This window comes from Anomalospiza imberbis, chromosome 3 (genome assembly GCF_031753505.1).
Source record: "Anomalospiza imberbis isolate Cuckoo-Finch-1a 21T00152 chromosome 3, ASM3175350v1, whole genome shotgun sequence".
NCBI lineage: Eukaryota > Metazoa > Chordata > Aves > Passeriformes > Viduidae > Anomalospiza > Anomalospiza imberbis.
This window is the reverse complement of record NC_089683.1, coordinates 100,883,537-100,907,008: the sequence shown is the minus strand read 5'-3', so window position 1 is coordinate 100,907,008 and position 23,472 is coordinate 100,883,537. Positions and strand designations below refer to the sequence as shown.

Genomic DNA, 23,472 nt, shown 5'->3' with positions numbered 1-23,472 from the left:
TGGGCTGCTCTGCTGGACCCCAGAGAACACAGACACCTCTGTTAGGTATACTGAGAGCACTTCAGAGACAATCATGAGAAATTAGAAAACTGCCAAAAACAAAGATCACAGAAATACATGCTGTTGTGATGGATTTTCCCTAGAGAGTAAACTTAAGGGTGATTCTTTCCCAATACCAGTTAGTAACTGCCAATAATAAGATCAGTCCCCTTCATACTGGGTTGAAATCTGCAATTAATAATTCATTCAGAGTCAGATCTCTAATTAGCTTCTCCCATGGTGTGTACCCTGGGAACCATGGAGGTCTCCAGAAAAATGATGCTGGAGGAAGAGTCACTTGGGTTGTTTCCTGTTGTGGCAGGAGGTGCAAGGGAAGAGAAGGAAGAAAAATACAGGCTCCACCATCAGAAGAAGAGATCTTAAGGGTTTTACACCCCATATTGACTGGATTGGTTTTTTGAAATTTGACTTAATAAAAATAGGCTTTCTGAAGCAGCCAGCTGCTGCCTGCCTTCTCCCCCACACCTATACAAAAGCAATATAGAGTGGGCTAAGTTACTGCAGCATCTTCTCTTGCTTTGTTTTATTTTTAACTCTGTGTCTTCCTCCAGTTCTCAGAACAGCCCCTGCACAGCCCTGTCATTCCAGACTCATTTCCCCCAGTGGATTCCAGATTCTTGCGATATTTCAAGTATCCTTAAATGAAATGTCAGGACAGATTATTTTTTCTTGATCTCAGTACCACTTTCGTTATTTCTTTTCACTAGGCTTCTGAAAAGTGCTTGTTTTTCTGAAAAACATGGGGACAGCAGGGCCATATTGCACACACAGTCCTATTTCTTCTGACCTAAGGTTAGGCCATGTTGCTACAGCACAAGTTACACTGAAGTCAATCCCTTCCCTTAGCGCAAGTCAACAAATCAGTCTTGGCCCACGTGCTCCAAGATTGGCAAATGTAACACACTTGGACCTGTTCCATCAAATAAATCATGCCTTGGAAGTGAAGATAATAGGGCAAGTTACAATTTTTAGCTCACTTCCACTTGGGATTTTTATCCCATTATCTATTGTTTATATAATTTCTCATTAGAGCACCCCTGTGCTCAGTCAGCCCCCTGAGGCAGGCTTTAAGGTATATTCAATATAATATCCCCAGCTGGCTTTGGCTCATGGAAGAGCAAAATACGCCACCTGAAAACAGCAAAACTGCCACCAAGCAACCTGTGCTCTAATAACCATCACTGCTGTGTCTCACACTTTTCCCTGGAGCACTGAAGGACATGTGCCACAGTCCCTGGCAAACACCAGGCTTCAAAGCCTGCATGGAAATGACACAGAAAGACAACAGCAGTACCCACAAGTACCAGGCTATGCAATGTTTTGCCTTTTAACCATACGGTGTCTCTCAGGAGAGGAACAGCTGTAATAACTCACCACAAATACATCCTTTGAATCTCTCCAGCCCCCTGCTGAGGCAAGATGAGACCATTACTGTACAAATTCTCCTTTTCATGGAGGAAATGGCAACCTCTGCCCAAGCAGGACAGTCCCGGGCCCTGTGCTGTCTGATAAGGCGGCTCAGAGAATTCCTCTCCCCACTGATTTTTCTGTCTCAAAGGTTCATTAAACTGGTGGAAGATGAGGACTTAATCTCAGGTTGCTATAAAAAAAAAAAGTAGTGAGTCCAGATGGAAAACAAGTCCCCTCATGAATTACTGCCTTCCTCTAGAGAACAAAGCAGTGGTTTTTACCTATTTTTTAATGTACCACTGTATAATCAAGCCAAGCTAAGCTATTTGTTCTGACCCATCTCTGGCTCCACCTTTGAGGAATAACACCCAAGTACACCCCCTTTCCCCAAACTCCTCCCCTCCATGAATGCATCATTGCTGGTTTTTCTTTAGATCTGAGGATTCCACAATATCAAGATACATTTTTTTTGCCCGACTTCTAATGAAGGCCGTGCAGACAAAACTGAGCATGTTCCTGCTTTGCCTCCTCTCTCCCAGACCCCAGGACTTTCCTGCAGAAAAACAACCAGACATGAACATCCAGCTTCCTACTCAGAAAGACAAGAGGATACTGCCACATCCCCACCCAAAGTTTTCACATTTCACTTTTTATGATACACTTCTGTTCTCCACCTTTTTTACATTTTCTAATATCTTGGGGTAAGTCAAGAGCTCTCATCTTTTGCTGCACAAAACAGAAACTGAACTGAGATCCCAGCTAAAACTTTTTAAAAATTAAAGACAAAATAATTGCTGTATCCACTGAATCATAACCAAGAGTCCTGGGAGAACAGAATTGGAAACTTTGCAGTACACAGGTGGATTCCCCAAACCAGAGCTCTGAATTTCAACTGCACACAGTGATCAGGTATTTCATCTTCCAGTCAAGATGTGCAGAATGATGAAAACAAAGGCTTTAGATCTCAAGAGAGAACTCTAATCACCATTTCTCAGATGACAAAAGGTAATCCATGTGTAGAGAGATTTACCTGCAAAGCTAATTGCAGCAGAACTGGAACCTCATTACCTCATTCCTCCCATTGCCTTGCAGTTTCTGCAGAGAATGAAGGCTGTTTGGAGCCCAGTCCTGACCTGTTTCACTGCCCAGGAAGGGAGCCATCAGGAACAGTTTGTCCTTTTCTGGTCTCAGTAACCACTGAGAATTCAGGGGTCCATTTACATTGTTCGACTACTCGGCACCTAAACAGGCTCATGTGAAAACTGCCAGACCTAACAATGAAAAATATTCTAAGATTAGGGAAAAAATGTTATATAAGTGAATCTCAGTTTGTCCTGCCAAACCAGGTTCTTGCAAATTGCTTTGAGAACTGTGAATGAAGCTCATGCCTTTGTTAGTATGAGCCTTTCCTACAAACGATCCTGTCTAGCTTGGATATTGTCTTCCTTTCCCTCAGCTACATTAAGCTGTTGATACTTGCACACTTCTAGGCAGAGCCAAACCCCAGCCATCCACTTGAGCAGCCTTTTGGAGTACCTCAGTCCATAGCAATATTGATACTGGTTCTTGGAAGAGGCTTGCCAGTGTGCACAGTGGCTCAGGGCTCCACACAAAGCACTGTCACTCCACAGCTCTGGGCTCTGAAGGCCACGGGTCAGTCTCTGTTAAATCTGATGTTTTAAGTGCAAAGGCCACTAGGAGCTTCCCCAGTGTCTCTGTGCACTGCACAAAACCCACAGGGTTTATTGTGTGACCTGAGCTATTGCCCACCACAAAACTGCCTCTAATTGCTGTTTTAAGCCCTATTCTGATGTGCTGCTGCATCTTTACCCAAGGGGCTGCCCAGGTCCTGGCTGGTGTCTGCAAGGCCATCTAGCAAAGCAGTGGCTGCACTGTCCTGCCATGTGTGCCCCTCACAGGACACCTATCCATACCACACTGGTATGGATGCCAAGCAGGGTCTGGAATGAGGAGACACACACTGCTTTATCTTCCCATCACCTCCCCAATTAGGCAGCTACAAGACTGTCTCAAAGAAAAAAAAAAAATCAAGATCAAAATCAATAATTTCTTCCTCAGAAAGAGTCTGAATTATGATCTGAAGCATATCAGTTTAAATTTAAATACCTCCCAGATCTCTTGGATTAATCATAACCATTACCTTGCACAATCTTGGAGTTGTCAGCATACAGGGAAAATTTACTGCAAGCAGAAAAGCAGAGACTAGAAATGGCTATTTTCTACTGCCTTTTGCCAGTCTTGCCTATTTTAGACCACAAAGTCATTGAGGCATGAGTATCTTCATCATTATGTATGTTATATAGCACAAGAGAAGATGGGATTAGCCTTGCTTTAGGCACTACTGTCGTGGTAGTTTCTATTTGACAGGGTTATATTCAAACTATGATGCACCCAGTGCTCCCAAAAACCCTTCTTGGAAAAGGCTATATACCAGGAAAAAAAATTAGGATTTCTACAGAACGTTTTAAAAAAAGGAACTTACAAAATTTAGTAGCTGAACTGTAATGCTGTGATTATGGCCTGCCAACTGCTCCTGCATTGAAAGAGAGTGAGAACTGTTTCACACACTGGTTTTTGTTACTGCTCAGATGCTGTCCCACAAGCACTGCAAAACTACAGTTTAACTCTACAGAATGAGTTTGAAGGGAAAAAAACCAGACCAACAAAAAAACCAAAGAGAAAACAAGAGGCTTCTAGCACAAGTCCTTGCCTGCAGTCTGACTTCCAGTGCAGGCAGGTGGAGCTGAGGGCTCCAGCCAGCACGCAGTATTCTGCTGCTGGGGATGCAGCAGTCTGCACAGCGATTGCTCAGCGTGCAGAGAGGGATGCTGGCAGATTGGTTCTGAAAGATCTTTAATACAACCAAAAGGACAGAATTCATTTACGCAGAAAAGACAGAAAAGACTTTTTGCAATAATATCAATAAAATCTCATTCGATCCCTACCCCCCAAATCCTCACTGAGAATTTAAGACTGATTTATCCTCAGCTGGCTGAGACAAGCAATTAAAATAGAACATTAAAAGAGACTTAGGTGCATTCGGCACCGTGTGTGGATATGTGGCAATAAATCTGTTCCCTGGCAGTGTGTGGGAGAATTCCTCCCTGCTGTGGATTCATATCCAGTATCAGGCAAGGTCTCACTTGCTTATTGCCAAATAAGCAGTGGGACTGGTGCATAGGATGGCAGCATCCCAAGCTCCACATGCAGGAAGAAAACAGTGACAGGGCTGACTCTTTACACAGGTAAGCTACATTTCCACAAGGAAATGTCATGCCAGCTATTAATTCATGCAGGCTGCTCCCCCCTTCAACCTGTGCTGTATTATCATCCGTTTATGGGGGAAGGTAAAACCAACAAATTGTACAGAGCCTTGACCCTCCCCCCAGCAAAACCAATCAATGTCACCAAGCAGATCAATTGAAAGAGAAAAGTTCCAGTACCTTTATCACCCCCAGAAGTTTCAGCTTTCAATATGAATAAGGCTGTGTTATGAATGATCATCTAGGTAATACAGCAGTAACAGCTGGAAGTTCTGGATAGCCCCTGCAGCAACACAAGAGGGCACAGCAATGCTGCCCTATCCATGCAGGGCCACATTCTGGCTCCTGTCAGAAGCACATGTGAGGGGAGCAGGGAAAAAATGGAAAATTCCTGGGAGGAGTCTCCAAAGCTTAGGAGGCAGCATATGATCCAACTCCCCCGACACCAGCAGGGCAGCTCCTACTCTGCCAAGCTCTGTACTGTAACAATCTTTGGTCCATTTTCTACCAGCTGTGGCTGGAGGTGTAAGTGCTGGAAGCACAGCTTTCAAGTAGCTGAAAGACAGAAAGCAAACATGTGCTCCAAAAGGATTATTTTTAATTTCCTTGAGTACCATGTATTTGGGGCTGGACTCCCAATGAATTCAAGTACTGAAGTTATCAACAAGCCCGGTGCTGCTAAAATCACCCAGATGAAGGACTCCTACCTTGAAAGGCCCTTGGCTCTAGCACAAAGCTATTTCTGCCTTAGCATGATCAATTTTGGGCTTTTTGTGCAGGAGAGCTCAGATCAGCCAAAGGGCTCCTTCCGCAGAGAGGCTCCAGCGCTGACACAGAGAGCATCACCCAGTGAGGAATCAGGGCCACGTGCCAGGTGACTCACAGGAACACGGGGACATTCAGAAACCAACTCACAGAACCACGGGCTATTCTGGGTTAGGAAGGACCCACAAAGATCAAAGACCAACTCCTGGCTCCCCACAGGACATGACCAAGAATGCCACCCTGTGCCTGGGGTGCTGTCCAAATGCTCCTTGAACTCTGGCAGGCTTGGTGCAGTGACGACTTCCCTGGGAAGTCTGTTCAGTGCCCAACCACTCTCTGGGTGAAGAGGCTTGAGAGTGAAGAGCTTAACTAGCCTCTGTGGGCCTTCCCTGCAGACCTTCCCCCCTCCATAAAAGCTCATTGCCTTCCAAGGGTCCTACCTGCTGGGAGCAGCTCTGCTCCCTGCTGTTCTGCCTGCCAGAGGCTCTGCACCACGCTAGAGCAAGGCTGGGAGGCAGGAGGAGGAATAGAGTCAGGGCAGGTAGCTCAGGGAGCTGGAGCACATCAAGTGAGGCAGCATTAGCACCCCAGGTGAAGCCCCTGAGCAGGTAACACACACAGCTCCCTGCCCAACCATTGTGTCATGGCAAAGACCATAAGAATTTGCCTGACTACTGTCCTTTTACAGTCAGACGGATCTCACAGCTTCAACTCAGTCACTCATACAGGGCTCTGCTCCTTCCTCAATTCTTCACCTCTTCCTGCCTCTGCTTAAGTGCTCCCCTGCACAAACCTCAGCCTGGTTCCTGCAGCCAAGTCCCCACAGTCTGTCACCCAGAAGCCAAGAGTCAGCCTAAACATTAAACCTTAGTTTTGACCTTCCTTGAGCTGTGGAAAAAACAACTGGTCAACAGTCATACTGCAGGGGCTTAACCTCCATCCTGCAGGTGCAGGAAAAGTCAAAGAGCAAACCATGAATCCAGGCTGGGAGGGACAGAAGCTACCACAGAGGGGACATCAGCTCCATTTACCTTGTGCCTTTGCTTCCAGCAAGGCTCAGGTTGCCTGCACAGAAGGACACCAGGAGCCCCCATTTCCTCTGCTCAGCCTCAGCCAAGCCAACAGCTCAGCTCCCAGCAGAGCAATCCCCAGCATCCCTTGAGACCATAACAGCAGAAACAATGCCAGAGGCAAAAGCCTATTTTAATCTCCCTGTTATCTGGATCATCGTGGTCATGAGGAACATGGCATTGTTTCAGCAGTAGCAGCCACACTAAGATTAACAAGATAATAAACAATTAAAATAGATTATTATTTCTTTAGTCATCTTTTAACTCCATCCCTTCACCTCGGAAAGGTGCTGGCATAACATGAGTAAGACCAAGTCTCTGCACATGTTTCAAAAGCATTTTTGACGAGTCAGAGACAAAAATGCCACAGGCCTGCTCCGAGGCCCACAGCCAGAAAGGAAGCACTGCTGTAGGCACTGAGAAGATCTGGAGAGGCAGCTGAATCTGCTAAGGGCTGTAATGGGCTTAACAGAGGTCCAAGGGGAAGTTTCACCCTCACCTGGGGGTGCTCAGCTGTGATCTGGGCTGGCTCTGAGAGACTCCTCTTAATAAAGGGTCTCTTTTTTTGGGAAGTGTAAGAGCTGCAGTGTAAGTGGTGGGTGGGTTGCTCAGACAGTCTTCAAATAATGAGGATTTTTGCTGCATAAGGGAGAATCTCTAGGGAACTATTTATAAGTGATCCAAGAGGAATCCATATCATCCCTCAGTCCAAAGCTGTCTGCACATCTGTGTTAAAGCCCACAGGAAATTTCAGATCAGGTCTCCACATTCTCCATTCCTTCCCTCATTTTCTTACACTGCAAGAGCCCACCTTGATCAGGCAACATGGAAGCAGCTCCTCAGCATGGCAGCACAGCCAGGCCTAACCCACAGCAGCCCCTGCCACACCAGGACCAGGCTTGACAGCCATGCAGGTGGTCAAGAGTTATCACACTCCAGAGTTTGGTACTTGCATGAAAAGTGGAGATTCAGCAGTAAACTGACATCTCAGATTGAGCTTCATATTATGCATATACCTCATGTGAGAACAAGACTCACGAATTACTCAAGAGAGGCCCAGAATTGTGCATATTTTAGAAGGAGGCAGGTCAAAGAACATTCCTTAAAACACCAAGGGCAAGAATTAGGCTGAGAGAAGTAGACTTTTCTTCAGATCAGAACTGGTTTCTCAAAATATTTTGAACATTTGTAAGTTAAGGATGAAAAAAAAAAACACACCACATTCAGAAGCTGGGGAGTTCTTGACAGATTTGTTTCCCTCACTTGTAATTTTCAGCAAATTTATAAATTAAAAAAAAAAATAAATTATCTGCAGAACACTAGTAAGGGAAACTGAAACAACTCTCAGGAAGTTAGCAGGGCAGTTTTTATTCCCATTTTAGAGATACATGAAGACATTGACCCATAAATCCTGAGAGAGAGTATTCCTATTAGACCAAGGGTGCATTAGACTCCTTTTTGCCTCAAAAAAGGCTGAGGAACACTGCTAGGAGCAATTTTAAACCTACTGCAATGTATATGGAATCTGAGGGATAAAAAGGGTTAACACCTTAATCTACATGTTTGTCTGGTCTATCATAAAACTCAGTCCTGTTGTATAGAACAGACCTGGCCTCCTTTGAGTCACCTGAATTATTCCAGATGTACATCCGTATGACAAAGCTGGCATCACAGCCCAGAGGAACACTTGCCACTTCCCCTGCAGTGGGTTCCCTGTCTGATGTAGTGTCTTTCTGGGCAGAGATTAAACAGACACCTCAGGATTTCCCCAGAGCCCTTAGTGACAGAAATGAGTCTCCAAAAAGATCAGCAAGCTTCTGCCTTCCCTTTACCTACAAACAGAAACCTCCTCTCCAAGGCAGTAACCCCCTTGGCTTTCCAGGCTCTCCTTGGAGAGGTAAATTGCAGAGGCAGCACCAAGTCCCACTGGGCAGATGTACAGCAAACAATATGTGAAGGTGGAAATATTTACATCCTTAACAGGGAGGAAGAAGCAACAGGAAGAGAGGCAGAGACAGATTCAACCCCAGTTTCAACCAGGAAAGAGCAGCATGTTCTGTGAAAAAACAAGGACTGTGCCAGGCAGTGCTCATAGAGGGGCTGATGCTTTTGTAGCTGAGCTCAAAACACCAATTTTCAAGGTGGAAGTGACTTTTTCCAGAATGGTACAGCTGTTCAATATCCAGGCTAGGAGCAAAACCCAGGTCCCTGTCCTTCTAGAGCTTAGAATCTTCCTCCACTCTGCACAGCAAATAACTGGAGAATTAGCCAAGGTGAGAGAACATTTTCTTGCTCAACACAGTGAAAATTGGAGCAAAAGGTGTTACCCAAAAGTCCAAACTGAAATCCTACAACAACAATTTTTTGATGGACAGTAACACTCATGGGCTCAGCAAGCCCACTTGTCTGACATACACCATGTTAATTATCTATGTTGTGTAAAAGCTGAGGGTAAGCAGCACAGCCCTAGGATCTGTGAACCCTGCACCTCAAACCAAACCAAAGACAAAATGTTGCGCCTGTCTGTAAAAGGCCTCAGCTAATGAGTCTCTTAACCTTGGAAGTCCTGGAGTCTGGGACAAGACTGCAAGTCTCTCCTCAGAGAAGGACTCAACTCCACATGAAGTGTTTCACTGAAAGCAGCAGGTAATGGCCCTGACAAAACCAGGCCTTGGGGGCAAAATAATCCCTGGAACTGCACCTACAAAAAAGGAAAAACAAAAAACAAAACAAAACAAAAAAAAACCAACATTCTGTGCTTGACTGGACTGCACCTCTCTTGTTTTGTCTGAGGATGATCTAAAGTCCTGTTGTGTGGCAGACAGCTCACAGATAAAGACTTAGTGAGTGAGGAAGCCTTTCTTCTTTTCTGAATCACTCCTATGGATGCCCAAGGTTACTGCAAATAATTGCATCAACACTGAATCACTCCCTCCTTGGCATATTTAAGTACAATTCATCCCCTTCATATTTTTTTCATTCCATTGAACTAAAAAAAAAAAAAATAAAAGGGAGAGGAAAAAGCCCAATATGCTTACTTTCAGCATCCCAAGTCACCTAGGCTCAACTTGAATTTTAGCTACACAACCAGACAACAGCACAAGTTGTTACATCAGGAGTTTGGAAGCAAAGGGAAAGGAGCAGGTGAAGCACGCCCAGGAGAATCCAAAAGGAAAATATCTTTAAAGCTCCCCTGAATTAGTGACACTTACCTGTTTGTTCTATTTTGTGCCTCTGGGTTTCTCTGAAATAGAGAAGAGCAATTATGAAGTGACCCACTTTCCTCCTGTTTAGAGTGAGCAGGAAACAAGGGGAAGGGGAAGAAGGGGAGGAGAGGGAGAGTTGCAGAAGGATAGTATCAAAGGGTAGAGAAGGAAAAAAGCCCCAGATCCTTAGAGCAGGTAGGAGAGTAAATTGTGATGACCCAGTTTAAAGGAAGAGCAGGAACTAGACCTACTAACAGTCAACACCTTCCCACACACTCTAAGGAGAGGAAACAGCAAGGGAGGGAAAAAAACTTGGTGCTTACATCTCCTATTTGAGCTACAAACGCATTCCTCCAAGTGAAAGCTGGTGAAAGGGAAGTTTTTGCCAAAAGATCACCTTTCTGTCACCAGCCCGTCCACCTGTGTAAGGGAGGGGTGGAGCTACAGTCACCTCCTGGTTGGGACAGGGCAAATCAGGGCCAGGTGCAAACAATTAAGGTAAAAAGAGCTTAGGCAGCTTGCATTAGCTGAGGCTGCCTCTCAGGTGAGGCTGGGAGACACATCGGGATGCCAGGGGAATGGTCAGTGTTCCTCCTTATCTAAGAGGCAAGAAGTGGCACGATGTGTGCTAAAGCCAGAGGAAGTCACCATGCTGGCACGGTCTGACATGGCAGCTCTAGCGTTCATTCTGCTGTGGGCCAGCATCTTCAGGAGATGCTCATGTGCTGTGGCTTCCACCATTTGCTGGGACAGCTGGTGGCCCTGAACCAACACCTTTGTGGGGGACCCTCAGGGTTGTCTATCCTATGGACAGAATCCAGTGTCTGGGGGGAGAAGGGGCCTTCTGGCTTGCTGTGCATTTTTGTCTTTTACTTCAAGATTAGTGAGGTTTCTGTTTCCCTTCTTAAATCCCATTTGTCTCACTCATAATCAGGCACAAATGGAATTAAGTTAGTACTCGTGCACCACTTCACAGCATTCAAAAAGCGATTCAATAAATACTGTCACAAACACATGTATTTTGCAGTTGGCAATTATTACCATAATGGAAGGACCAGCCATACCCTCATCTCCAGGTGGATTATTAAAAATCACAATTCAGCTTGTTGAACTCATCACAGCTCCACTGGTTTCAAAGCCTGGACACAAAGAGAATTGCACTTCTGAGATCCAAAAGTCCCAGTTTTAAATAGCCTGTGTTTCCTGTAAACAAGCAATAGCCCCCTAAAGTATAAGCTCATTAAAAATGTGGATTAAACGAGGGCTTTAATTTGCACTCACTTAAAGATTGCCAGAGTATATGGCTAAAATCATATGAGGAAGTGCAAATAAATGACATTGTGTGCTTATATATTGGTGTGTGCCACTGTGTTTTTGTGTTCATGGAAAAGTTAGGCCAAAGAAACAGGGGGCTGCAGCACCACACAGCAGTTCACATCTCTCAGCTAAGCCTGTGTCCCGCTTTGTGGGACCTCTGTCCTTTCTTAATTCAGCTTTCTGGCAGGTTTTTGAAATGGTTCCCAAATTCAGGTCACGTGCACAGGAGGAGAATTAAAATAAAATTATAATTTATTTTACTAAATCAGGAATGTTTTAAATTAAAAATTGGGGTTTAATCCTTACCTGCTCTCTGTGTCATAGGAACATCGAGAAAACTGTTTCTATATCTTCTTTCCTCTGTATAATATAGGTCAAATGGCTGTAGTCCTCCTTCCTCTGTGTCCAATACCTTTGTGACTTTCTTGGGCAGAGTTTTCTTCTCATAAAAGCTGAACTGGGCCTAAGATTCCCATTGGCAAGGTTTCTGGAGGCCTCAGACCAGTCCTACCCCCATAGCAGATGATAATCCTCAGAGATGTGGCTATGTTGTGACTACTTCTCCTTTGCATAGGGGATAATAGATGCTGAAGTCTGGCATTGCAGGAAATGACACAGTTATAGCACAGCTGTGAGAAGGACCCAGCCAAGGCAGGGGGAGCTGGGGGCAGCAGTGGAACCCAGACTCACCAAATATTTAAGTTCTGGTTGCTGTTTAAGCAACTAGTCAGGAATCAGGTACGAAACACCTTTGGGGATCTGGCTCTGCACATCTAAAAGAGTGATCAGGAAATCGGTGGGGACTCATTTCCAAGGGTTGTTGCTACAATTGTATTTTAAATCTCTCTATTTTTGAACATAGGCCTCAGAGAAATCTTGGCTTGGCCTAAACTGGAGCATCTGATCACAGACAGGTCCTTAAAAAAGCCCACAGCCTAACTGTATATCTAGAGATCCTGAACATGCAGAGAAAAATTAGGCCCAGCCATTCCCTCAAATTTAATCAGAAGCAACCTGGGGCACATAAATGCAAGTACTGTTGATGGTCAAAATCCAGAGTTACATAAAGAGCAGTGAATGAGAGAAGGTAATTAGGAGTTCTGCATAAAGGGCTCCGTCCTCAGACTGTTCTTATTGCACAGCCCATATCAGACTGGGGCATGCCTCGTCACCTCAGCCTGGGAGCAGGCAGAAATCTGAGAGGCTGGGAAATGTTCAGTGCCAAAGCAGGTACATTTTTCCTCTCTTATTTGCTTTATACTTAGTTCAATTTCTTTCCCACCACATACTTGAGGCCAGGATGAGCAGCATTTGGATAAACAAGATATTTCCCTCTTTGCTGAAGAAGAAAAAAAAAAAAAAAAAAGAAACTGTGTGAGGAAGGTGGAGAGAATCAAGACAGTCTTTGTGTTACAAGTGACTCTAAGAGAGCCCAGGAAATAACAACCAGGATCTGGTGACACTGTCAGCATTTTGGTGTTCCCCTCACTTGGCTGCCTCACAGCCCAGCTTTGCAGCACCCAGGAGTGTGAGTTGGAGCTGGAGGGGATGCTGTGAGCAGCCCGGAAGCTCCCACTGCCCACAGATCTCAAACCATGGACAAAGCAGAGGTCATTCTTTCCCCCTTTAACCTGCTGCAGGCTCTGCCTGTTCTGCACTTCTCTGGCTCCGGGCCAGTGATACGGGAACACACATCCTGCTGCTGTCATGCAGGAGAGCATGTTCCTGCCTTATTATTCATGGGCTGTACCCACAGGTACTGCTTGTTAAGCCTGCTGAATATTTGCCTGAATAAATTAGAAGGAGCTGAATCATTCTTAGACCAAATTCCGGTTTTCTCTCTCCTCCTACTTCATTTATAGGTTTCTCTTCTCACATATCCCCTGTGCACAGTGTGAAACAAGTGTTCAAATAGTATCAGATAGAGTCAATAAACTCCCCATGTGCTTTTTCTTTTTTTTTTTTTTTTTAATTATCCTTAAAATATGCTAAAGAATCAGTTAAAATTGCTTAGTAGCACTTATTGCGACAGAAATCCCGGCTCTGCGGTGCAAAAGCCTGCCCCCCTCTGCATCTCCCAGTACAGAGGCAGCCACATTCCTGAACAGCACAGGGTCCACCCTTCCCTCGCTCGTTTTCAGAATGAAACGTAGATGTTCCTACTAAGCTTATTGAGCAACGTTTGTGATCTATTTAATGATTCTGCCCTTTGTTGCTTTATTAAACTATGTGATTTCTGCTGCAGCAGAGCTGGAAAATGATTTTTTTTTTTAATGAGAAATCCCAGTTTTTTCACTGGAAAACTACTTCATCCTCCTCCCACTCCCTCTCCGCTTTCTCTTCCTTTTACCATTCCTTACATCTCTTTCCCCAAGTTATGCTGCATTTTATTTTGCCTTCACTGCATTTTCCTCCCTGACTTTTGATGCAAGGAGCCAAATTCATCCCTGCTGGTATCCAATGGACTGAAATTCTTCTCCAAGGCATTATTGGGCTGAATCCAAACCCAGCCAGTATTTTGCAGTGCTGGTGGCTTAGCCAAAACAACAGTTTATAATCTCTCTTTTCCTTCCCTTATCTACCGTTAATATGAATTATTAATAAGTACTAGTATTGCTGTCTCGAAAATCCTACTTGTTTCTGAAGCACCCATCAGCCGAGCTGTCTGACTGAGAATTCCTTTTTAACTTTCCGTGTGTGCTAGGAAGTTGCACGATGCATGCACACGGGCAGCCTGGATTCCAGAGCAGGGCTCGCTCTGGGATTCCTCTTGCCATCCGCAGTGCACACCTCACCCGAGCGCTGGCCACGATTAACCCCTGCGGGAGCTGGCCTGCAAAGGTTTGTTTTCCCGTTTATGACGCTAAATGCATTTCCCAGTCAGGCTGCTGCTCCAGATCCCTCACCTGGAGGGGGGCGTCTGCACAGTGTTAATCTCAGGCTGTGTTTACAGCCCGGGAACATGACAGGTTCTCTCCTTCCCTGCGGTTTCCGTGTGCACAGCTCATTAGATACTCTAATGCAGCAGGAAGCCCCTCTCGACTGAGAATTCCTTCTCGTATATTTAGCAAACTTTTGACTGCTTCCTTTCAAAAGAGACTGAAGGACATATTTTCGTAGGCAGAGGGTGAGACTCACAAAGCACGATCTACAGTCACGTTTTTCTGTGGGGAACTACAGAGCAGGGGAGGAGGAATCACCCGCAATTCTCTCTCCTTCTCCCCCGCGCCTCCCTCCCCTCCCCTCCCCGTCCCTCCCCCACGCCCATACAACCATAACACGAGATGATCGCGCTCCAAAATACTGCTGCAAAGCCTTCCCTCGCCTTCCGCTCTTCTTCGCCTTGGCAAAAGTGGGGGGGCAAGAAGAGAGGATGAGGATGGAATTATCCTAACGTGGAACTGATATTTTGACTCTGCCATTCGCAGACTGTTCAGAAAAGCCTGCGCGCACGGTGTCAGGGTTAAACCCAGCCAGGGCTCGCTCATTGCTCGCAGGAGAGGTTCAAGCAGGGAACAGGGAGGTATCGCTGCTCATGTCCTGGTCTGGATGGTTCCATAAATGAAAGCCAAGGCTTGTGGGGTGAAAGGGAAAGGACGAGTGAGGTTATGAAAAAGAGCATTGCACTTCGAATGCAATCCCCAACCTTCATTAAGATCCCCATTAAGAGAGAAATTTTACAAACATACACTGTTTTGTATGAAATGAAAGGATTTTCTCCCCATTAGAAATCACGCTGGAGACAGCTCCATTTGCTCCAAATTAGGTACGCTCAGAATGAATATTCTAATTAATTAATGATAAATTTGCCAGACACTTTCCTTGAATAGAGTTACTGTTTCTTTCCTCAGCAGCAGTGGGATGTGCTCACTGTGCTGTGTGTGTGTTCATATACTTGTCCAGGCTTTGTTTTTGATTTCTCTCTCTCATTTTTGAACCTGTCCCTCAAATGATCAGTTACAATATATGTCCTTAACCATGGATTTCCTCGTGTTTGGCTGCTCCGACTTGGGAGAGGGGAGGGAGGAGAGGGAGAATAAACAGAATAACACACCCAGACCCCTGGCAGGATGTTCTGAGAAATATAAACAGGGGAGAGAAGGAAGAATTCACACATAAAAATAGAAGCCCACGTAGATTGGCCATATATGGAGTACCGGGGACTTCAGAGGGATACCCTCTTCGGACCACCCCTTTGGCGGAGGAAATCGCTGCTGCGGGAGGGCCCCTGCCCCCCTGCCCGGGAGGTTCGCCCGCAGCTGCCCCCAGGTCGTTGCTCCGACCCTGGCCTCGGGGAGGCGGCGGCGGGGCGGCTGCGGGAGGCGGCGGGGCCGGCTGCGGGAGCGGTGCGGCGGCGATGACTCAAACCCGCCCGGCCCGCTCTGCCCCCTCCCGCTCCCCCCGCCGGGGAGGGCTATTAAAAGCTGCTGACGTAGGAGCGGACGGCCATCTTTGATGAGGGCACGGCTCCCGATCCATTGAAGAAGGAGACCCGCGGAGGTCAGCAGCCTCCTGTCCTTGCCTCCCATCCAGCTGCGGCACCGACTCACCGACCCCGCCGCGCCGCGCTCCGCCAGCCCAGGTAAAGGTGGGACAGCACCGCGGGCACCGGCTCAGCAGGGGGAGGGGGTGGTATTGACGATAATGAAATGGAGAAAAAGGATATATTAAAAGTGGGACCCGCTCGGCTTTTTATCTCTAACCTCTGGGCTGCTGCGGGGACAGAGAAAGGCAGGGAGAAGGGTGTGATTTCGCCGCCAGCCTCATCGCTGGCTGAAGCCAGGGGAGGCAGCCGGGCTGTGCCTCTCGGTCGTGCGGGCATCAGGAGGCCGGCGGAGAAGGCAATGTCGGAGGAGAAGGGGAACCGGCGCCATTCCCAGCTCCGAGCGCGGAGAAGGGTGTGCGGGCGCTCTGCGCTGCTGGGCCGGCCCGGGCTGTGCCGCCCGGGGCACTGCAGCGCCCGCAGCGCGCCGGGCTGCGGCGGAGCATCAGCACCGCGGACAGCGCGGGGCCCGAGCGGCACGGGGAGGGGACGTGCGTCTGTGTCTGTCCGTGTGTCTGTCTGTGTCTGTTCGTGTGTGTGCTCAGCACCGCGGACAGCGCCGGGCCTGAGCAGGACGGATAGGGGACGTGCGTCTGTCTGAGTCTGTCCGTGTGTGTGCTCAGCACCGCGGACAGCGCAGGGCCCGCGCCGGGACCGGGGAGTGCGAGCTGAGCTGTCTGTGTGTGTGTCTCTGTCTGTGCGTGTGTCAGCGTGTCTGTGTATGTTCAGCACCGCGGCAGCGGAGGCGGCCGTGCTGCAGCGCCCTGCGGCTCCGCGCCCCCCGCCCCGGGGCTGCCCCCCCGGACACGGGACTGGGAAGCGATTCCCGACTGGCGAGCGGCGGTGCTCCCTCATTCCAGGGCAGGACCGCGGGCAAGCGCAGTTGTGGTTCTGTAGCTCAGAGTGAGAAGAGGGAGAAATAAAATTTAAAAAACAAAACCAACGAAACAACAACAACAGCAAAAGGCAAATAACATCAGTTCCTGCAATTAATCAGCGTTTGGCAGTTCGGCCTCTCTCCCTGGAGAGGTGTTTGTGTAAGGAAGGCGGGGGTTACATAACGCCCAGCCCGCGGGGTCCCCCCGGGGCCGGGCCCTGCCCGCAGGGACCACCGGCAGCCCCCCGGGGTTCCCCGCAGCCGCGCTCCGTGGCCCGGCGCCGCTGCCCGCGGGCGCCTCGGGCGCTGCGTGCCGCGGGCTCCGGCGCCGCTGCGCCGTGACACGGGGGACATCAGCCCGCGCCGTCCCCCCGCCCGTCCCCGCGCTGCGGAGCGGTGCGGAGCCGCCGCCTTATGTAACGCGGGCTGCCCCGTCACGGCTCCTGGCCCCGGCTCCCCCGGCGCCGGCGGTGTTCCCTCCGCCCGTCCTTTCCGCTTCCCGGCACCCCAGCCGCCCAAACGCCTCGGTGCGGTCCCAAGTTGGTAACTTCGCTGCTTTTTTTTTTTTTTTTTTTTTTTTTTTCCTGCGGGGCGAATAAACAAGGGGAGAGAGGGGGATTGGGCTGCGTGTCCAGACACTGCGCTGCGTAGCTGCGTCAAACCAGAGCCGCGGGATCTGCCAGATTTACGTGCTTGGCTTGAATAATTGCTGCTGGTTTCGTTCCCAGCTGAAGAGCCGGGGGCGGGGGGGAAAATGGGGGCTGGTCTGCGGCGCTGCCCGCCGGTGGCAGAGCAGCCCCTTAACCCAGACCCGTTTGCTTCCAGCCCCGGCTGCAGCATCTGCAAGGACATGCCTGTCCCACACCCCCACCTCGTCCTGGCTCTGGGCATGGAGCAGCTCTCCCACTGATCAGCACGAGGATGGTGTGGGGCAGCCACCCCTGCGGGTGGCAAGGGGAGGGATGGAGCTATCTGGGAGATGAGTGCTCCGGTGGGAATGGCTGGGGAAGAGACTCTCTGCTAGGCCCCCAGCCACCTGCACATCCCTGCAAAGAAGCTAGTCTACGAAGAAGCAGCAGTGGTTTTCCATTGCTGCTGCATCATGCAGAACAGGTCAGCCAGGAGGTGACTGCTGGAGAGTTTGGTACCTAGGATGGGTGCCAGAAAGATAACAGAGGTGACCAAACCAAAGATGCAGGCAGGCCTGATTAGCAAAAGCAAAAGCTTGAGGCTGCCTCTAAAGTCAAGAGGAGTTGCAGAAACTCAGCATGTTACAAAACCAAATGCAGCTAGATAGCAACCCCCAAATAAATGCAGCTTAACTTTCTTTCCACATCTAACTAGAAAATGAGAGTGGCATTTCCGAGAGCTCTCGGGACCAGCCTGTGTGTCCATTGAACTCATGGGGGCAGTGAAAGAAAGAACAGCAGAATCCAGCCAGCATGAACCCTCAAAATACATCTAATGAGATGCAGCTCCACTTCCCAGATTTATTGCACTGGAGGTGGGAGATGCTTTTCAGGTCAAGGGAAAGCTTTTCATTTTTCTCCCTATGCTTTAGGTACGGCAACAAATGGCAAGATTAAAGTGCTAAGGCAAATAAAGCATGGTCTCTGCCTAGTGCTTGCACTGCTTTAACTGTGCGAGGTAACGAAACAAAACACTTTTCCTGACAGTGGGAACAACTTCAGCGATTTGTATGTCTATGTGTCACATGGCTACAGCTGCTTCATTTGTAGCAACCCTCAGGGAAAAATAGAAAGTATATGGCATGGTGTAGGGCTCAGTTTGCTAGTGATTTCTTCTCTCAGGAACGAAGAGCAGAAACTGTTTTCCCTTTACCTTGGCTTGTTGTCACACAATTACTCCTTCTCTTGCATTTTTTTCCCCCCAAATCTCTGTCATAACGTTTTATAACATAAGGAGGGTACTTTCATCTGTACACATTTATACCCACACACACACTCATTTCAGAGATTTCCAGTGTTCTAGGCTGGGTAAAACCACAACAGATGCAGACTGACTTTGCAGCATTCATTGGGCAGAGTGCATTTTTCTGTCTGTGGAGTTTCATGCCCTGCTGCCAATGCAGCCACCTTTGGGCTGGGCCAGTGCCAGGCAATCTGTAACAACAGACTTGTTCAAGCATTTCAGAGCTTTAGAGTCTAAGGCAGACAAGAATAATGTGTTGCTGGAGAGCTGCTGCAGGATGCACTCCTCAGGCAAATTGTGATTACCTCTAGAAAGCTGGACTTTGGAGCAGGCATAGGGCTCATCTATCTACTCCTGGGAACACTGGATATAGTTTGTCAAGGCTGTAAGTTGTCAAAGAATAGTTTGTTTTTTTAGCTTATTATTTTTGAGCTTCCAATGGTGTGTTTTTCCTTAGTTTCAATAAACTCTGGCTTTCTTGCCTACTGACCTTGCAGATTCAGCTAGCTGCATTGTATTGCAACAAGCACTTTCTCCAAAACACACAAGTTATATTCCTTGTTCTTGTCTGTCACCCCTATGTTACTCCCTCCACAAATACTTAGGCACACACAAACTCCCACCAGCAAAATCTGCCTCTTGTCTGATCATGATTTTTAATATGCTGTCCCACATCCCACTAAATTTTCTAGGACTTTCCACCAAGCACAAAGACAAGTCAACTGCATAGGTTCAAAATTGTTCTTTCCTGCTTTGTGATGGCCCCAAGGCTGACATTGCAAGACCCAAAAGTGGATCTGAGTGGCCTTAGGAAGTTTTTGAACCTGCTATTTTAGGAGGAAATTTAGCTTCTCTCTTGCATCTCTCATCTTGTTCACTTGGTGTTTCCTCATCACCTATTGCTCACCTACAATCCTGTTTTAATTCCTGCTAAAGATCACCAAGATGAAAGAAACACATCACGGGCATTTAGCAGTTTAGGTTTTTCAAAGGGAAACACATTTTGCGTATGTATTCCCTCTGAAATACACTGGCACGCTGTGATTCTATAGAGAATGTAATATTGCATTATAACCTTTTCTTTTTTTTCTTTTTTTTTTTTTTTTTAATAATAAGAGACATGCTATCCTATCTCACCCACTGGAGAAAGCTGAATTCTACTACAGGCACAGGGAAGAGAAGAGTAATTAATCATGGCTGTTCCTGGCCTTTTAGAGCTGAATGTTAGTGCTGACCAATCTCTGCTCTGTCTGACTGTTTAGGAGATATTTTTTTTCTTTAGAGCTAACAGTGCTTTGTTTCACTTTTTGAATGGGATTTAAGTTATTATTAGGCCCCATTGTCAGTTGGTGTGAAGTGGCATAACCGAGTGCTGTGCTACTCTACAGGCCCATAATCTTTCAAGCTGGGACTCCTCATTGGTGTTTTAAACCAGAAATGGGTCTATTTGCTGAAGGAGCAGCTCTTCTAGAAAAAGAACTCATTTCAGACGCTGCCCTCCCAAAGCCCATCCCTGTTTTTTAGGGCCTGGTGTCATTGTCGCAGACCCTCACAGCCAGGCTGCCTCAGAAATGGTGACAGGGAGCAGTGATGAAGCAGCAGAGGAGGAATCCTGCCTGTTACGCCTCTGTTTCAGGTTGGGTTCTACTGCACTCTGCTGGTACATAACACCAGCAGGATTGAATATGGTGTAAAACCCAGGACGCAGATGAATTTTTCCTAAAGGTACAGTTGTGTGCAGAAAAAGTCAGAAATTCCTAGCTGTAGCCATTCACTTTTCTTTCAAGCTGGGGAGTAGGGTGAAGTTTTCCTGCATTCCACTAAGTGCATAGGAAAATTATGCTTCTTCCCTCAAGTTTTTAAAAGGCGATATTCTTAATGGCTGAGACATTGTATTTGTAGAGTTGAAAGATGAAAGAACAGAGGCAAAGCCAAGTCTCATTGTACAAGTGTCCAGAACTGAACAAGAGGAACTGTTCGTATATGTTTTCACCATAATTACAGTTTTCCTTGTGCTTTTGATATAACCAAGTTTTTGTGCCAGCATTTGCTGGTAGAATCTATGAGCAAAATGAGAGTTATCCTAGACTATGGCAGGGCTAACAACTACAATTTGTATCCTAGACATTACAAAAGGATGCCTCGTGTAGGTGATTTGTGAGATTAATGCAAGATTTGCTATTTCTTCCTCAAAACCTACAAATTATCAGGGAGCTGTACATCCAAGGCACTGCATAGTCCTTGGTAGGGCATGTTTGTAATTCTGCATTGATCTCTTCCATCTCCCACATTTTCTCAGTAGCATTCCCTTGCTAAAAATCCCAGCAAATCTCCAAAGAATTTCCCTGTCACGTCTGTCAAAGAGACTAGAAGTTTAGATTGAAAACTAAAGCTATGATCACTTCGCAGCTTGGTGTTCATCATGCTGTATTTATTTGTTATACTTACTCTCCTCCCAAATGAGAGGAAATCTATTCCTGAATTGCAACACAGTCATAGAAGAAGTAGTAATTGTATTTTTACTTTTGTATAAAACAGTTATTTGGAAGATGTGCCAACCTCTCCTTTGGTTCCTTTTTCCACTCCTGGAAATTATAGCTCCCAGTGGAACTGTGCAGATGCCAATTCCTTGATCTGTCTTACAGAGGTAAATATATTTCCTCCAGCTACTCTAAAAACATTCACAAAACAAAAGTATACTTCTTCAAAAGAGCTCATCTGTCAAAATAGTGTTACCATTCACTGATTCTTTTTTTAAACAGGAACAGAAGTCTCCTATGCATATTTAAGCATTTTTAAAAATAAAAGGTACTAAAATTAGCTTCACCATACTTTAGATGCAAATTAAAGTTTTCTTTCTCCTCCCTGTGCTAGTATTTTTTGTTCAGTGTGGTCCCATTCACATCCTTAGGCTCCTCACCATTCATCTTGCAGGGATTTAGCCAAGCTTGCATTGCTGCAGGCAGCAGGGAGCTGCTGCTTGGTCCAGCCCAGCACTGCTGCTACTGCCTGCAGCCTGTGCACCCTGGGCACACACCTGGGCACACACCTCTGCGGGCTCAGGGCTGCCTGTGCCCGCAGCGCTGGCCCCACAGCGACTGCCATGGTGAGGGAGAAATTCCTGTTCCCTGTTTGTTTGGCTCAGAGAGCTCACAGGGATCGCTCGCTCCTGCAGAAAGCAGCAGGAAGGCGCTGGCAATTAATGGAACTGGAGATTTTCAGTAACATCTGAACTTCAGCTCTCGGGGGTTGGGGATTAAAACACCAGGACTGCACGTGGAATATCTGGATTCAGGCGCCAGTATCACACTTTAAATAAATGTAACCTTGGCCAAGTGCTTCAATTGCCTCCATCCATAAAAGAAAAAGCTGAGATTAAAACAACTTTCAGTTTACAACCCTCAGCTTCAGATGTAGGACAAGCACCCCTTACCTTTGAAAACATATTTTAAAGAATATTAGGGTATTGCAGTTTCTGCTGTGTGGGGGTGGTGACCTAAACTCAAAATGCAACATTCTCCCAACAAAGGTGGTTGTTATTTACCTAGAATTTGACAGGGTGTTACCCATGATTGTTCCCTTCAGGTTAGTAAAAGGCTTGGCTGGAAGAATCCATATAAATCCAGATTACTGCTATTGCATTCACGATAGCAAGAGAAGAACGTGCTCTCAGACCAGAAGGTGGATGAAACATTCATGCATTTGCTCGTGCATTACACAAGACCAGGACTTTGCCAGAGCTCTGTGTTCCTCCAGAGCTGCACTGAGCTGCAGGGGAGAGCGGGACTGGGCCCTCTTCCTTCAGCAGCACCAATTCCAAACACGACAGCTGAACATACAGCCCAGCTATGTTCTGTGAATAATTGAGTATTTCAGCCAAACATTTGCTTTTCCAGAGAGCATTCACATGAGTGACACTCAAGGATGTGAAAAGCCCTCAAGAAACAAACGAAGGTATGCAAACCCAATTAAACTGGAATTCACTGACTTCCAACAAGCAGTTCTCCCCAGGGAAGTGTTTGTTTTATTTGCTCAGCTGTATGGAGGCAGGTACTGGTTGCAGAGCTTACTGAATGATTTCCTGCAGCTTTTCTGCCATTAAAATCCTGTTCTTGGGATACAGAATTTGCAATTCCTGAAAAAGTAGGTCTTTTATTATACCAACGGCAGAGGCAAGAGGCAGAAAGGCCAAGAGCAGCAGAGGGGTTTAAGATGGTGCTGGATGAGTGCAGGAAGGGATTATGTGGCATGGCTGGTGGTGGTGACAAGAGACTGGACTTGATAAGGCAGCGAGTCTCCTCAAGTCTGATGTTCCTAAGAGGTTTACTTATTTAACAGAAGAAAAGAGAGGAGGGGAAAGAACGCCTGGATGGTTCTTTGTTGTCGGTTTAGTTCATTTTAGAGATGAGCACGTCAAGAGACAGTGGAAAAACCCCTCGAGGCGCCAGGAATGCACTAAGTATAATTGAAAATGCTCTAGACCGCCTTTGCAATGCAACAGTAGGGCCATCTGCAGGCTTTAGAGTTTCAATATTAGCAAGGCATTTTTAAATCATTGTGTTGTCTCATTCCCTTTTTCTTAATTAACTGTTTTAAATAGTACAAAACAGGCTGCTCCTGAAGCAACTTGCAGGCTCTGAGGATCATTTTCTAAGGTGTGTACTTCTAACAGTCTGACAAATAAGAACACGAGAGCTGCCAACGTCACACTAAAGGTCCCCCATTTCCAGATTAATGCCCAGGGCACTTAAGGTTACAGTATTAAGCAGGCTGATAGAAGGTAGCATGTGACAGAAGAGCTGAGTGGCATGTCTCATCCTCGGGAGGCCTCAATAGCTGTGCTGCCTTTTTATTTTTCTTGGAGTTTGGGGTCTCCTTCCAGTCCTACCTCAACTTCCGCAGCCTCAGTTCTCTGCTCTCATCACGTTCCCCAAATGCCCTCAGGGAAACTACCCTCTCAAGAGAAGGAGATGCAGAGAAAGACCCTTTTTAGCCCCATTTAGAACAG

At 46.9% G+C, this 23,472-nt stretch overlaps 1 protein-coding gene and 2 long non-coding RNA genes across 4 annotated transcripts in view; 2 read left to right on the top strand and 1 right to left on the bottom strand.

Annotated features, from left to right (window-relative positions):
* The window catches only part of LOC137471625 (uncharacterized), a 32,614-nt gene extending 22,443 nt beyond the window's left edge, over positions 1-10,171 (bottom strand). Inside the window, exons 1-2 of the long non-coding RNA XR_010997725.1 lie at positions 10,051-10,171; positions 9,802-9,833 (exon numbers count right to left, since the gene is read on the bottom strand). This is a non-coding gene — a long non-coding RNA (uncharacterized lncRNA). The remainder of the gene's footprint in view (positions 1-9,801; positions 9,834-10,050) is intronic.
* Positions 10,172-15,428: 5,257 nt separating this feature from the next.
* The window catches only part of SNAP25 (synaptosome associated protein 25), a 61,807-nt gene continuing 53,763 nt past the window's right edge, over positions 15,429-23,472 (top strand). The window contains exon 1 of one of the 2 annotated variants that reach the window (XM_068186083.1): positions 15,429-15,694. The gene's annotated coding sequence lies outside the window, so the exon portion shown is untranslated. The remainder of the gene's footprint in view (positions 15,695-23,472) is intronic. The other variant, XM_068186082.1, reaches the window with a different exon arrangement.
* LOC137471607 (uncharacterized) lies at positions 16,906-18,136 on the top strand. Its single transcript, XR_010997720.1, has 2 exons — positions 16,906-17,059; positions 17,358-18,136. It is a non-coding gene; the product is annotated as an uncharacterized lncRNA (long non-coding RNA).